The following is a 16,617-nucleotide window of genomic DNA, read 5'->3' on the forward strand; positions in this document are numbered from 1 at the left end:
AACGAGGTGGGACCAATCGATGTCTTTAGTTCACATGATGATCAAACATCTTCCAATAGGCCTCCATACTTTCACACCCACACCAGTCAACTGTAGCGCCCGATCGTCAAATCTCCTAGACAGGCAATGTGGTTTTAATTACAGACGAAACGTTTAACAACAGGCGCATCTTCTTGTCAGTGTCTAAAGTGAGAAGTATATGATCAAGGATAAAACTACCAGAATATAAAAATAAACTCGATGATGTTTTAACAGTGGCGCAAAGTCGACAACAGAGGTCGCTGTCCACCTAAGAAGAAGAAGCGCTGCGTCTGGGCGCCACAACTCCCGACATCCGGTCAACTCCAGTTAGTTGGTAAGTGAGTCCACATCATGGGGAGCATCAAGGGACACACACACACACACCTTTTGCGTATCACTGGTGACTTTTGACGGGAGGATAACATGGTGGTTAGTGCGAGTGAAAAAGCGTGAAATGACCAGGTTAAAGCTGATTTACCCGAGTGCAAACATACAAAACCCAAAATGCAATAATGACGCCTGTCAATGAAAGTTGAAGTTTGAACAACTTCATAATAGAATATAAGCTACTGGTAGCTAGATGAATGCAAGGCTTCTCTATGAAAAATATGTATATAAATACAAAATATTTTTTCAGTGAGTAACTGCTGTTTGTTTATGGCAAGCCGTTTTAACATTTATTAGCTAAATTTGACTATAGTCAGGTTTGTTATATAATTTCGTGGGAATTTTTTGGGGATTTGCTAATCTATACATTTTTGGAAAGGGCATTGTATGAGGAATCAGAAAATATATGTTTCCATTTGCACAGATGTCTGAAAGGCGGCCATCTTGGCATTTACAACATGGCCGCCATAATACACAGGTTTTGTAATATCTTGGCTTCTAAATAAGCTAGAACATTGATTTTAACTGCTAAACCTACATTTTCAGGGTCAAGGAATCCAATGGTTGTAGTTACAAAGCTATTTTTTGTATTCTTTTTTTTTTTTTATATATATATATCATCACATACAAATGTGTAACTTATACTTTAAGAAATTGTATTTTTTCTATTACTTCCATACGTGAGTCCACGGACCACAGTATGATCATGACAACCTCCTGCATTAGATAGTCTCAATGTTATGATTTAAACTTTTGTTGGCTTTTTGGGGGGATTTGCTAATCTATACATTTTTGGATGTTATGGCAACAGCCAGCAACCAGTAAGGCAATACAGAGGCAGGTAAATCTTTAGCCTAATGGCATATTTAATTATCTTCTTTCGGCGTATGGGTAGTTGTTTTCCTCTCCACTCCACCAGGCTCGGGGCCGAGGGGCTACCCTTTTACCACCCCGAGACCTGGGCTATATTTCTGGACACCCCTCCAGAAGCCACGTCATCGTCTCGTCATCTAGTACCGACAGACCATGCATCCCGTTGGGTGGGTGGTACACCGGGCAATCCAGGATAACATGGTCTGCGGTTTGGTCCTCTGCGCCACACTCGAACGACGCATTTGGGGCCAAGCCCCATCTGTGCATTGATGAGCGGAAACGCCCGACGCCGGTCCGGAGACGATTGAGCGTCACCCAGGATAGCCTTGGCAAGTCCATCCCAAGGGGCTCAGGGCCGGCGACTGGGATGTGGTCGCGGAGTTTGGAGGTGTTTGCCTCCCACTCCGCGTGCCACATATAATCCGCCCATCCTGCCGCACTGATGTTAAGATCTCTGCATTGCTGCCTGAGATCCTGTGCGGCAGGCACAAATGGGTGTCTCGACTTGAGACGGAGGGCTCCGCTGTTATAGTGAGCCTATCGTGAATCGTGGAGCAGATGGTTATTAAGCTCCACGGCCCGGCAGGCGAGACGTGCTGTGGCTCCCATGCGGCGGAGGCCTCCGGGCTGGATGCCTGCTAGGATGGGAAGGTTGTCCACGGGGGTAGGACGCAGGCATCCTGTCACAATGCGCAAGGCTTCGTTTATAGGCGAGTCGATGAGGCGGGTGTGGGCACTGCGACACCATACTGGGGCGCAGTATTCACTAGTTGAATAAACGAGGGCTAGGGCTGCAGTGCGCAAGGTCTTTGCGCCGGCGCCCCAGCCCGAGCCAACCAGTCGCCTCATCAACGCCACACAAGCTGTTAACTTCTTGCGCAGTGACTCGAGGTGCCGGCGGAACGTGAGCGTCCTGTCCAATGTCACACCGAGATAGATTGGCTCAGCGGAACATGGCAGGGGAGTTCCATCTAGGTATACTCTAAGCTCACGTTTAGCCTCCCTGTTGTTAAGGTGGAAGGCAGCCGATACCGTCTTTGCCTCGCTAAGCTTCAATCTCTATTTCCGGAAGTATGCCACTAGTGTCTGCATGTCCTGGCTCAGAATCCCCTCCACAGACTGCCAATTTCCAGCAGAGCACACCACTGCGAGGTCGTCTGCGTAGGCGTACTTCCGCGAGAGTGTGTTGGGCAGGTCATAGGTATAGATATTATAGAGGAGGGGGGCCAGGACCGATCCCTGAGGGACGCCGTTCTTAAGGCGTCGAAGCCTGCTTAGCTGTCCGCAACCGGTGGTAAGGGTAAAGCTGCGGTTACGGATGAGCTCCATCATCATTCTGACCATGTGCCTGTCCGGCAGCAGGCGGAGCAGCTTGCAGGAGAGGCCGTGATGCCATACGGTATCGTAGGCAGCCGTCAGGTCTATAAAGACGACCCCGGCCTTCTTTTTTGCCGAAAAGCAATCCTCGATGTCTTGAGTCATAAGGGTGACTTGATCTACGGTCGACCTCCCGCGTCGGAACCCGGCCTGCTCACGTGGGAGCAGCGGGTCGACAATTGGTTCGATGCGAGTGTAGATGAGACGCTCGAGGATCTTGAAGGGGATGCATAACAGAGAGATGGGACGGTAACTCTTAGGGTCCCCTTCAGGCATATTCGGTTTAGGGATCGCAACAACTAGGGCTCTTCGCCAGATTTTGGGGATCTTGAGTTGGCGCAAACTGGAAGTGAGGAACTCATGCAGCCCCAGACAATGATGCTGCCACCACCATGCTTGACTGTAGGCAAAACACATTTGTGACAGGGCATGGTTAAAAAGTCCTCAACTAGGGCAAAATCTTTTTTCTGTTTTTTCCAGATTATGAAAGGGTTAGTGATGCTCCGATCTGATCGGCGCTGATCGGTATCGGCCGATATGGCCTTGATCGGTTTTGATCGGAGTTCTCAAAACGGCCGATCAAACCCGACCGATCACAAGATGGCCGATCAAACCCTGCCAGTTTACAAGATGGCGTCGCCAGTCTGGAAATATTACACCGTGTCGGAAAGAGACAACAAATATGCCGTTTGTAATGCCTGTTCAAAAGAAATACCTCGGGGAGGAACGCACGCAAGGTCTTTCAATACAACGAATATAATACGGCATTTGAAGGCTTGTCACACGAAGGAATATAACGAGTTTAATACATTGGCGAGCACTAAGGCCAGAGAGAAAGAGTCGTCGAAAGAACGTTCGACACCACTCACTCAGCTTACTGTTACCGAGACATTGCAACGACAGCAACCATACGGCAACGACCACAAGAAACGAAAGGAAATAAATGCGAAAGTAATAGAATTCATATGCCTTGATCAGCAGCCCCTGTCTGTTGTGCCTGCCGGAATTATATAACACTGTCTACACATACATCGGGAGCCTAGTGAAGGACAACATCGCGTCAATCAGCTTCACGACTGACATTTGGAGTTCGAGTGTCAGTCCTGTGTCTATGCTGAGCCTGACTGCGCAGTTTATCAACGCAAACTTTGAGCTGACTAAAGTGGTGCTTCACTCTCAAGAATTCCCTGGGTCACACACCGCAGAGGCACTTGCTGCAGCTTTCACAGACATGCTCAACGCCTGGGAAATCCCAAAGGGAAAGGTGCACGTTATCCTACGGGATAATGCCAGGAACATGGAGAAGGCTATGAGGGACGCGCGTTTACCAAACCTACCGTGCATGGCTCACACACTCCAGCTCGCTGTGCATGAGGGTACTTTCTCATCTCCTAATTTCATTTGAATACTTAATATACAATATCAATGGTGTTAAGAATAATTAAAAACATAATTAATGCTACACAATAAATAGAATGAATGAATGAATGAATGGTCTTTATTGTCATTGCTATAGTACAGGTACCAAACAACGAAATTTAGGAGGGGTGGCTCCCCTGGTGCTAGGAAAGAAGAAGAAGAAAAAAAAAAAAAAAAAGCTTCAATTGCCATTTTCGACGCTGTGATCGGTGATCGGTGATATCGGATCGGCAGATCACTGGTTCCAGTGATCGGTGATCGGCACCAAAAACCCTGATCGGAGCATCTCTAGAAAGGGTAGATTGTAAGCTTTAAAATTATGTGTCATACATTGAAATCTGAAACAAGTTGAAGAAGTCATGGATAGTTTAATGGTGATACCCCCTGAACCACCGTACTGAGATATCTAGCCTCAAACTTCTTCAGAGACGTTTTTCACAGAGGTAATGGGTGGGAACAATAGCTGGTTAACTCCACCCTAATCACTCCCTCAAGACAACCACACCCTCAAGACAACCACTGCCCCATTACACTACCTGTCATTACCTACCTGTCATCTGTCAGTGGGGTTGTCAGCTAACCCTCAGGAAGCAAAATTGCAGGGCTGACACTATTAAATAGCTAAATAATAATAATAATAATAATAATAAGAATAATTCAAGATTCATGATTCATCATCATTTTATTGCCATGTGTGCCAAAAGTTTATTACATCCCATTACAAGTACAAGAGAGTAAAATTCATGGCAATGGAAAAAACTAGGCAAGATACAATTGAGCTATACAATAATAGAATGGTAAAAAATTATAATGTTGTGTCTGTGTGTATGCATTTATCATTATAGTCCATAAAGCATCTAGTGGGACTTCGGTGTAGTTCCTTCCCATCCCATCTGGGCATCAAAGCTGTAATACAAAAAGAAGACAGTACATTTAAAATGATTGCCCACTGTTACCAACACTACTTTTACAAAATAGCCTACTACTATCTTCATAAAATAGAATTGCTTATACAATGACAATGACAAATACCTGAAGTGCTGGTGACTCTCATCAAGGTGTCATCTCTCAGAACCTCTCACCTCGTCATTCTGTAACAAAGATGTCAGGTCAGAGGTGTGGACACACTGTTAGTGGAGGTTTTCCATAGACTCTCAGTGTACTATTGTTGTACTGTAAGGAGTAGGCTAGTGAAATCATTTCAATCCACAGTATTATTCTACAGCAAATCTACATATCAATGAATTAATCCTTATTTTTGATATAAGGATTACATTAGCGACAACATTAGCGTTCATTACAAAAGCATTTACTTTTTCTATAATCTATTACATCTCTAACAAAGCTAGCTAGCTAGCTAGCTAGCTAACAAGCTAACACTTGTTTGGCTAGCTGGTACACACACAAACACACTAAAATGGTGCATGAAACATATTACACTATGTTGCATGTTTAGTAGGTCTGCAACACATGTATTTATTCATTATGTTTTATCTTTGACAACCTATTTCTTCCTCCCACCATCATTAGTGATGGTGGGAGGTGGTCTGATAACTGATGCTAACAACGGGGCTGATGCTACCTTACTCACAAAACAACAAATAACTGTTTGGCTATCCTAAGTAAACAACACAAAATCCTAGTAAACAACACATGTAACTCACTAAAACTTACCCAAGAACACAGCAGAAGGTCTGTGCAGACGACTGTCCCAAGAATAGTGAACTGATGTGGAGATCAATGTCTGACATTCCGTTGTCTTCGTCATAGTCAGATTCGCAGTTCGGAGTTCCCATTATGTATAGTCCAATATGAAGGAGTTCATTAATTGCCCACTGTCGATATTTCTGCCTGCTTTTGAAATTCTGTTGATAGCATTAGCGAGAGGTTCAGCCTCCATCTTGTAAACTTGTCAACAAACAGGTCCACACGCACATGGCTACTTAAATACAGCTGGGGTGGGCGTGGCTACACACACTGCTACACTAAAACGAATAATACCCCCCACCCGACTTTGCTAACTAAATGTAGGTATTTAGTGAATGTAAAACTGTTGGACATGATATCGAGTGGGTTCTTCATGGCTTCGTTTGTCATCCTATGCCAAAAACCGGAAAACATTTTTTTTTTCACAACAAGACTTGTTTGGCTCGATTGCGAGGTTTCAAAATGGCCGAGATGGGGACCTATTAATCAGACGCTGTCACATTTGTCTTGGTACTCCTCACCAGGGTGCCGCCACACACGCCGGACACCATCTGACCCAAATAGGTTTATTTTGGTCTCATCAGACCACAGGACATGGTTCCAGTAACTCATGTTCTTGGATTCATTGTCTTCAGCAAACTGTTTGCGGGCTTTCTTATGCATCGGTTTCAGAAGAGGCTTCTGTCTGGGGCGACGGCCATACAAACCGATTTGATGCAGTGTGCGGCGTATGGTCTGGGCACTGACAGGCTGACATCCCACTTCTGCAACCTCTGCAGCAATGCTGGAAGTACTCGCACGTCTATTTTTGGAAACCAACCTCTGGATATGACGCTGAGCACGTGGACTCAACTTATTTGGTTGACCCTGGCGAGGCCTGTTCCGAGTGGAACCTGTCCTGAAAAAAACGCTGTATGATCTTAGCCACTGTGCTGCAACTCATTTTCAGGGTGTTGGCAATCTTCTTATAGCCAAGGCCATCTTTGTGAAGCGCAATAATCCTTTTTTTCAGCCGCTCAGAGAGTTCCTTGCCATGAGGTGCCATGTTGTCCAGCATTCAGAGAGAATTGTGCCCAAAACACCAAATTTAACAGCCCTGCTTATCATTTACACCTGAATCCTTGTAACACTAACGAGTCACATGACACCAGGGCGGGAAAACAACATCATTGGGCACAATTAGGACATGTTCACTATGGGGTGTACTCACTTTTGTTGCCAGCTGTTTAGACATTAACAGCTGTGTACTGAGTAATTTTCAAAGGACAATAAATCTATACTGTTATTCAAGCAGCACACTGACTACTTTAAGTTATATCAAAGTTTCAGTAGGATAGTGTTATCCCCTGAAAGGATATAACAGAATATTTGCAAAAATCTAAAGGGTGTACCGTATTTTCCGGAGTATAAGTCGCATCAGTCAAAAGATGCGGCATTAAGAGGAAAAAACATATATAAGTCGCACTGGACTATAAGTCGCATTTATTTAGAAATATATTTCACAAAATCCAAGACCAAGAACAGACATTTAATCTGGAAAGGCACACCTTCTGCCCCGGGCGAAAGATCGGGGCCGGGCGACGCCTGCGGTTGGCCTGAAGCTGGGACCGAGCCGACGCCCGCTGAAGCGCCGCCCTCACCCGCCTCCAGGTCCGGCGACAGCGACCGACGTGGGCTTGGACGGAGGGCACCTCCGCCTCCTCCTCCTGCTCAGGGAATAGGGGGGGTTGATAGCCATATTGGCACTGAAAGGGGGATAGGCCAGTGGATGAGCAGAGGAGGGTGTTGTGGGCGTATTCCGCCCACGCCAGTCGCCGACTCCACGTCGCCGGATTGCCGGAGACGTAGCACCTCAGCACGCCTTCCAGGTCCTGGTTGACACGCTCCGTCTGCCCATTGGACTGTGGATGGAAACCGGAGGACAGGCTGACGGAGGCGCCGAGGCTGGTCGCGAACGCCTTCCAGAACCTGGAAGCGAACTGAGGACCCCGATCCGACACCATGTCCTGCGGGAGACCATGCACCCGGAAGATGTGCTGCACCACCAGGTCGGCCGTCTCTCGGGCCGAGGGGAGTTTGAGGAGGGGGATGAAGTGGGCCGCCTTGGAGAAACGGTCCACTACCACCAAGATGGTAGTGAACCCGTCAGAGGGAGGGAGACCTGAAATAAAGTCAAGGGAGATGTGGGACCAGGGGCTTTTGGGGATGGGGAGGGGTCGGAGTAGCCCCGCTGAAGGCTGGCGAGATGTCTTGCTGCGCGCACACACAGGACAGGCTGCCACAAAGGCGCGCGTATCCCTCTCCGCTGTGGGCCACCAGAACCTCCTGCGAATAAAGTCCAGGGTCCTGGCAGCCCCGGGGTGGCCAGTGAGGGACGACGCATGCGCCCATTGCAGCAGCCGTGAGCGCGCAGTCTTGGGAACATACAGCCTCCCCGGGGGTCCTCCCCCCGGATCCGGCTCCCGCCTGAGCGCCGCTCTCACCACTTTAGCGATCCCCCACGACACAGGGGCAACAAAAAGGGTCTCCGGAACAATGGGGTGGGGTTTTTCCTCCCGGTCCGCCTGATCGAACTGCCGGGAGAGGGCGTCCGGCTTGACGTTTTTGGACCCCGGCCTAAAGGAGATGGAAAATTGGAAGCGTGTAAAAAACAGCGCCCACCTGGCTTGACGCGAATTGAGGCGCTTAGCCCCCTGGATGTAGGCCAGGTTCTTGTGGTCCGTCCACACCACAAACGGCTGTGCGGCCCCCTCCAGCCACTGCCTCCACTCCTCCAAAGCCAATTTAATGGCCAGCAGCTCCCGGTTTCCTACGTCATAATTACACTTGGCCGGGGACAGCCGACGTGAGAAAAAAGCGCAGGGATGTACCTTCCCATCCTTCCTGCACCTCTGGGAGAGCACCGCCCCCACCGCGAGATCTGAGGCGTCCACCTCCACCAGGAATGGTACTTCCGAGTCCGGATGGGCTAGGACCGGAGCAGAGGTGAACCGTTGCTTGAGGTCCACGAAGGCGGCCTCCGCCTCCGAGGACCAGGCGAACGTACGGAGGGTAGACCTGGTGAGGGCAGTTAAAGGGGCAGCTAGGGCACTAAAATTGCGGATAAAGCGTCTATAAAAATTAGCAAACCCTAGGAACCGCTGTAACTGTTTCAAAGAGGAGGGGCGGGGCCAGTCTAACACCGCACTAACCTTGGCAGGGTCCATGCTTAAATCCCCCCGTGTTATAATGAACCCCAAGAATGACACTGTGTCGGCGTGAAAGACACATTTCTCTGCCTTGACAAATAACTGGTGGTGGAGGAGGCGCTGGAGGACTTGACGGACATGACGTTGATGTTGAGTAATGTCTTTGGAAAAAATGAGGATATCGTCAAGGTACACAAAAACCGAATGACCAATCAAATCCCGCAGTACGTCGTTGACTAGTGCTTGAAATACTGCGGGTGCATTAGCGAGACCAAAGGGCATGACTAAATACTCATAATGTCCGTTAGGCGTGTTAAAAGCCGTCTTCCACTCGTCCCCCTCCCTCATCCTCACCAGGTTGTATGCATTGCGTAAATCCAGTTTGGTAAACACCCTTGCTCCTTGCAGTGACTCAAAGGCGGTATCCATGAGGGGCAGGGGATAGCGATTCTTTATGGAAATGTCATTTAGACCGCGGTAATCGATGCAGGGACGCTGTCCCCCGTCTTTCTTTGCCACAAAGAAGAAGCCTGCGCCAGCGGGCGAGGTGGAAGGACGGATATGACCCGCGGCCAGTGCTTCCTCTATGTATTTATTCATGGAGAGATTCTCCGGGCGAGAGAGGGAAAACAGGCGTCCCCGCGGCGGCACAGTACCCGGCAGCAGATTGATGGCACAGTCATAGGGTCTATGGGGGGGTAATTTCTCGGCCCGAGATTTACTGAACACTTCCCCCAGGTCCCAATATATCTGAGGCACCCCTGTCAGGTCGGGGCTGGAAAGGGAAGCAGGGCCAGGGGAATTAGGAAGAGGGGTGGAAAGGGGGAGAGGCGAGAACTGGGGCTGCAACGGGGATGCGAGAGTCGTGGGCGGAGACTCAGTACGCACTGTGACGGAGCCTGCTTCGAGGGAGAGTCGACCTGTGGACCAGTCAATGCGGGGGTTGAGAGAAGCTAACCAGGGGTGACCTAACACAATAGGGCAATCAGGAGAGGCCACAATAAAAAATCGTATGAGTTCCCAACGACCCCCTCCCACCTGGATATGTACAGGCATAGTGCGCTGGGTAATGATCCCCGACCCCAATGGCCGGCCGTCTAGGGCTCGAACAGGAACGGGTTCTTTCAATTCTTCCAAAGGAACCCCCCACCCCCAGGCCAGGCCTTCGTGCATTAAATTCCCCGCTGCCCCTGAGTCCACCAGAGCCCGAACTCGCTGGGTACAGTGTCCCCACCGCACCTTAACAGAAAAAAAGGTTCGTGGGTCATTGAAACCCGAGGGTATGTCCCTACCCGCTAATACCCCTCCCGATACTAGCGGGCTGCCCCGTTTCCCGAGGTCCCTGGACAGGCACTGTAGCGGTGACCCTTGCGACCGCAACGGAAGCAGCGCCGCTCGTCCAGCCGACGCCGCCTCTCTGTGCTGGAGAGGTGTGTTGCGCCCAGCTGCATGGCCTCCTCCTCCTCCGTGGTCTCCTCCGGGAACCGCCGAGTCGCCTCCCTAGCAGGAGGAGGTTGGAACGGAGCGCCCCTCGACGAGCCCCTCTCACGTGATCGCTCTCGGCGCCGATTGTCCACACGCACCGAGAGCTCCACTACGCCGTCTAGCCGCTCTGGGAGGTCCCGGAGGGCAAGTTGGTCTTTCATCGCCTCCGAGAGCCCCTGGGTATAGAGTACGGCCAGGGCCTTCTCCTCCCAACCCGCCTCCCTAGCTAGAGTGCGGAACTCGATGGAATAATCCGCCACCGAGCGATCCCCCTGTCGACACGCCGTGAGCCGCCGACCGGCTTCGTGCCCCGATATCACCCGGGAGGTGTCGAATATTTTGCGTAACTCCCGGGTGAATGCTGTAGCGTCGGAGCACGCCGGCGACTGACTCTCCCACTCGGCCGTGGCCCAGGACAGGGCACGGCCCGTCAACAGGGTGATGATGTAGGCCACTCGGGAGTGCTCGGTGGGGAAGGACAGGGGCTGCAGGCTGAAGATCAGTGAACACTGAGTCAGGAACTCTCTGCAGCCCTCTGGACGTCCATCATAGCGTTCGGGAGGAGGTAGTCGGGGTTCCCGCGTGGTCACCGGCGGTAGAGGAGGCATAGCTGCTGCTGCCGCTGGTGGAGTGGGGTTGGCCTGAGCGGCCACCAGGCTAGTCACGGCGATGGTCAGCTTTTCGATCTCCGCAAACATCGCCAGCTGGTTCCGCTCCTGCTGGGCTACCATAGCCCCCTGGGTATTCAGCACCGTGCGAATCTGCTCTACATCTGCTGGGTCCATAATGGTCGGTTGTTCTGTTACGATGGGGTAATGTGTTTGGACCCAGGCGCAGAGTAGAACAGAGTAGACGGAAGCAGGAGTATGAAATAATAACGGTACTCTTTATTTTGAGTAAGCGGAACAAATAATAACCGCACAGTAAGCGAATAAACAAAAGAGGAGAAAACAAGTCTCCGATAAACGTTTTAAATAATAATAGGAACAAGGCAGAGCAATGTACTTACAATCGTCAACTATACTTATTTCCTAATCCGGCGAGGAACAATAAGGCTAAGAAGAATCGCATACATATAACAAACGCAACATGAAGTGAACAACCGACAACCAGAGGGGAAACAGAGGGATCTAAATAGCCACAGCCAAACAACACACACCAGGTACAAATCAGTTAATTAGGACAGACAAATGCATACATAAAACACCAGAGGGCGCCAAAGGGTCGCTCCACAATAAGGTCGCTTCCCCAACCCTTACAGGACGTCTGTGGTTGTTGGTTTAAGCATGCCATCCTCATGTTTGGAGTACCAATTTTGCAGGGGATCCAATTATGGATCCTGCAGAGCAATGGCTGCCTGTGCCCATATACTTTTGTTTTGTTTTGAAGAATACAAAAAATACTTTGTAACTACAACCATTGGATTCCTTGACCCTGAAAATGTAGGTTTAGCAGTTAAAATCAATGTTCTAGCTTATTTAGAAGCCAAGATATTACAAAACGTGTGTATTATGGCAGCCATTTTGTAAATGCCAAGATGGCCGCCTTTCAGACATCTGTGCAAATGGAAACATATATTTTCTGATTCCTCATACAATGCCCTTTCCAAAAATGTATAGATTAGCAAATCCCCCAAGAATTCCCACGAAAGTTTAAATTGAAACATAGTGAAACTGACTACTAGTCGTAATTCGATTTTTACTAGTCTAAATGTGTATTCAAAATATCTGTAACGTCATTCTGACTAGTCAAAACGACAGTTAGGATTCTTAATAGGACTGGTTGTTAAAATCCCTAAATATTCAGCACAACAATTGAGTGGAGTTGGAGATGTCCTCTTGGGTGGAGTGGAATTTGGCAATGATCACCTGGTGCCACCAGTACGACACATCTTCAGTTGTGGTCCCCGACCTCATTGGGTGTTTCGGCCAGTTATCACAAGACACCCTCTGCCGAGGTTGGCCCACCACAGGCTGATCAGGCCTGGGTGTGTGTCGCACGGTGGCACCACGTGGTCATTTGGGAGCCCATGTTGGGTCCCTACGTTTCAGCCACAGCCAGTGACTGCTCCGTTCTGCTGCAGTGGACAGTTCTCTGATTGCCTTCCGTTGGGCCTGTCCTCTGATCCCTACTGCCCTCAGGAGCCTTGTGGTGGAGCTGGCTACAAAGCCTCTGCAGCCCACCTCCACTGGCCACACCTTCACGTTCCAGCCCCGCCCCTCTGCTTCGACTGCTAAGTTGGCATACCGCAGCCTCTTCCGTTCGAATGCCTCATCGATGGCCTCCTCCCATGGGACCGTCAGTTCTACGATGAAGACACGCCGGCAGGACTTGGACCAGAGGACTAGGTCTGGGCGCAGGTTGGTCGCTGCAATTTCGGGTGGGAAGGTGAGCCTCTGACTGAGGTCTACCCGCATTTCCCAATCCCGGGCTGCGTTCAGTGGGCCTGAGTCTGGAGGTGATGGCTTGGTCCGCTGTTTCTCCCCTTCCCGGATGAAGGTTGTTTTCCGTGGAAAGGTAGTCTGGGCATTTAGAGATAGATATATCTGTAATTCAGTTTTGACTAGTCAAAATTGAATTACAGCAGGCACGTGCCGTGAGCTTTTAGATTGGGTAAGCATAAGATATAGAAATACACATAATTACACATACACGCTATCAGTGAACGCAGTTTCAAGGAAATGCAATTTTGATGCCCTAGAACCCGCTAATAAACTGTAGTGTCACTTTGTGATCAGATTACCAAAAACAAAAAAAACAGTTGCCAGTTTCGACTATCAAGTGTATGGGGTAAACATTCAAGTGTATGGGGTTTGTCATTACAGATATCTACAATTCAGTTGTAGATATCAGCTATTCACATTGCCGATATCTGCAATTGAATTATGACTAGTTGTAATTACAGTTTCAGATATCTACGGTTTCATTCTGACTAGTCATAATTCCAGTTCAAGATATCTTTAATTCCCATTAATTCAAGATATCTACATTGTCCTTAAAGATATCTTAGATTAAGTTGAAGATATCTTGAATGAAGTTGTAGATATCTCAAACTGGAATTAGGAATAGTCGTAATTTAATTGTAGATATCTATTATAAAGTTATAGATATCTTGAAATTCATTTTAATGATTGATATCTCAAATTGGTGATATCTTTAACTTTCATTCTGCCTAGTCGAAATGTTATTACAGATATCTTAAATTAGAGTTTAGACTAGGCGAAATGACGTTTCAGATATGTCTGTTGTTGTCAGAAAACGCGGGAGCAGCTTCCTCAAGTGTGTCTGGAGTCAACACATCTGCAATGCGCTGTAGATTTCTACTACAAGCATCTAGTGAACGAATCTCACGTTCACCACAAATCCCTTGATGATATATTCTCTCTATTTCATGGCATGTTCGCGCTATCCTCCACCACAGCAACCGCCATTGCTTCTGCCAACACTCATCAAATGTTTTGCTGGTCCCGCCAATATCATGAGATACCTCGCATCATGAGCATCGTCATGCAATACAATTCGGACTAGTCATAATGACGTTTGAGATATCTGCAACTATTATTTTGACTAGTCAAAACTCAATTACAGATATCTGCAATGTCATTTAAGGATGTGTGACGAGTTGAGTGTCGTTTTCTGTGACATCACTGCTGATATGTGTAATTCAATTTTGACTAGTCAAAACTGAATTACAGATATCTCTAACTGTCGTTTTGACTAGTCAGAATGACATTATAGATATCTTGAATACAAATTTAGACTAGTAAAAATCGAATTACGACTAGTCAAATTTAGCTAATAAATGTTAAAACGGCTTGCCATAGAACATGAGATTCGTTCACTAGATGCTTGTACTAGAAATCTACAGCGCAGTAATTGAAGCTGCTCCAGCGTTTTCTGACAACAACAGACATATCTGAAACGTCATTTCGTCTAGTCTAAACTCTAATTTAAGATATCTGTAATAACATTTCGACTAGGCAGAATGAAAGTTAAAGATATCACCAATTTGAGATATCAATCATTAAAATGAATTTCAAGATATCTATAACTTTATAATAGATATCTACAATTAAATTACGATTATTCCTAATTCCAGTTTGAGATACCGTATCTACAACTTCATTCAAGATATCTTCAACTTCATTTAAGATATCTTTAAGGACAATGTAGATATCTTGAATTAATGGGAATTAAAGATATCTTGAACTGGAATTATGACTGGTCAGAATGAAACCGTAGATATCTGAAACTGTAATTACAACTAGTCATAATTCAGTTGCAGATATCGGCAATGTGAATAGCTGATATCTACAACTGAATTGTAGATATCTGTAATGACAAACCCCATACACTTGAATGGCAAAATACATTAGAATCTTACTAGTCAAAATGTAATTACAGATATCTAAAATGTGAGTTTTGATTGGTCAAAATATAATTAAAGATATCTTGAATTTGAGTTTTGACTAGGCAAAATGATGTTGCCGATATCAGTAATGAATATCCATTGTAGCTAATAAATGTTAAAACGGCTTGCCATAGTATTGTAGCGAACGGAGACTTGGTAGTGTAACTCGTCCCATGCGGGAATCGAACCCCGATCTCCCGCATAACCGACGACCGCGCTAACCATTAGACCAAGAGAGTTAACTCCCTTGGTGGAGCTGTTAACGGGCCCCATACAGGATCGTTACACTATCCTCACCGTTCGGGAGAGCGTGCCCTCACGCTTCACTATGTCAAGTCCCTCACGTGGACACGCCTCTCCGATGGCCTTCCTTCCATCCCAACTTTCTGACACCAGTGTAGCGAACGGAGACTTGGTAGTGTAACTCGTCCCATGCGGGAATCGAACCCCGATCTCCCGCATAACCGACGACCGCGCTAACCATTAGACCAAGAGAGTTAACTCCCTTGGTGGAGCTGTTAACGGGCCCCATACAGGATCGTTACAGTATGTTGGAGTTTGAAGCAGCACGAGCTCTGCTGGTTTGATTCTCTTGAGGTATTGTATGACGTAGTCAGTTGACCGTTTGGTAGTTTCCTTCGCTTGTCGAATTAGTTTTGACTTTCTTAAGAAGACTGGTCTAGACGGTCTAAAGATGGAAGAGACATCACCACATAAACGCAGCTTTAGAGGGATTTCCAGGTGGGTTTTTGGGATTTAGCAGGAAGTCGCAGACAGGCTAGTTTATCGCTCATCGTGATCACTGCGAATGACTGATCCTCATGACATGTTTGTTTTGGTTCAAACGATGCGAGTAAACTAGCTAGGCACATAGCTACATTTCGTTAAATTTAGAGGGATTTTAAGGTGGGTTTGGGGATTTAGCAGTAAACTAGCTAGGCACATCGCTTTTTATAACAAGATGTAATGAGCAAACCGGTCAACGATGTGGTTGCTATGGACTTCAGTGTCGTTGTCAAGCTAGCAAGCGGTTGGGGTAGAAAGATCCAGCCATAGTAGGAATCGGATCTAGTATTCTAATAGTCCATGTCTGTAGAGGGCTTGTTATGAAGTCATTCATCATGGATTTGTGAAGGAATTCAAAAATCCCCAGGAGAGCAGTTGTCAGATCGGTACAGGCTTTTATTATCATAACAAAAAAAAAAGTTCTTCAGGATAGCAACCAACTTGATGCATTCATACATCAGAGTTCAATACACTTTCATAGTAGGTTTGGTTTGTCACAGGGCCTAAGATTGATTGGTTATATTCAGGTGCCTCTTGTTTCCTGTTATTGATTATGTCCAAATTGAGAGCAACAGGGTGTCACAGGGCCATCATTTATGCTGAATCATAGGTAACTTTCCATGAGAGGACCACACATGCATCATTTATTGATACAATTTTGATTTCATTCTATGTGGAACATTTCAGTGGACTTTAGTTTGAAATGTTCTTTGCTGAGACAGGTGTATTAACATGCTTGATACATAATTACTCATTTACATGAGGCTTCGTTAAATTTGGTGATATAAGTGCTGGTTCACAGGTAATTATAGAAAGTTGATGACAAGTGTGGTAATAAATCCACAACAGACCAAAATGGTAAACTGGCAGAGGTCCTTTTTTGAGGAAAGTGATTTGCAGGCAACTGCCACTAGATGGCGCACACAACTGCACTTTGACTGTACTAGCTGGTAGTGGTGTGGT

The sequence above is a fragment of the Nansenia antarctica genome (genome assembly GCF_963989245.1).
Source record: "Nansenia antarctica genome assembly, chromosome: 8".
In the NCBI taxonomy this organism is placed as follows: Eukaryota; Metazoa; Chordata; class Actinopteri; order Argentiniformes; family Microstomatidae; genus Nansenia; species Nansenia antarctica.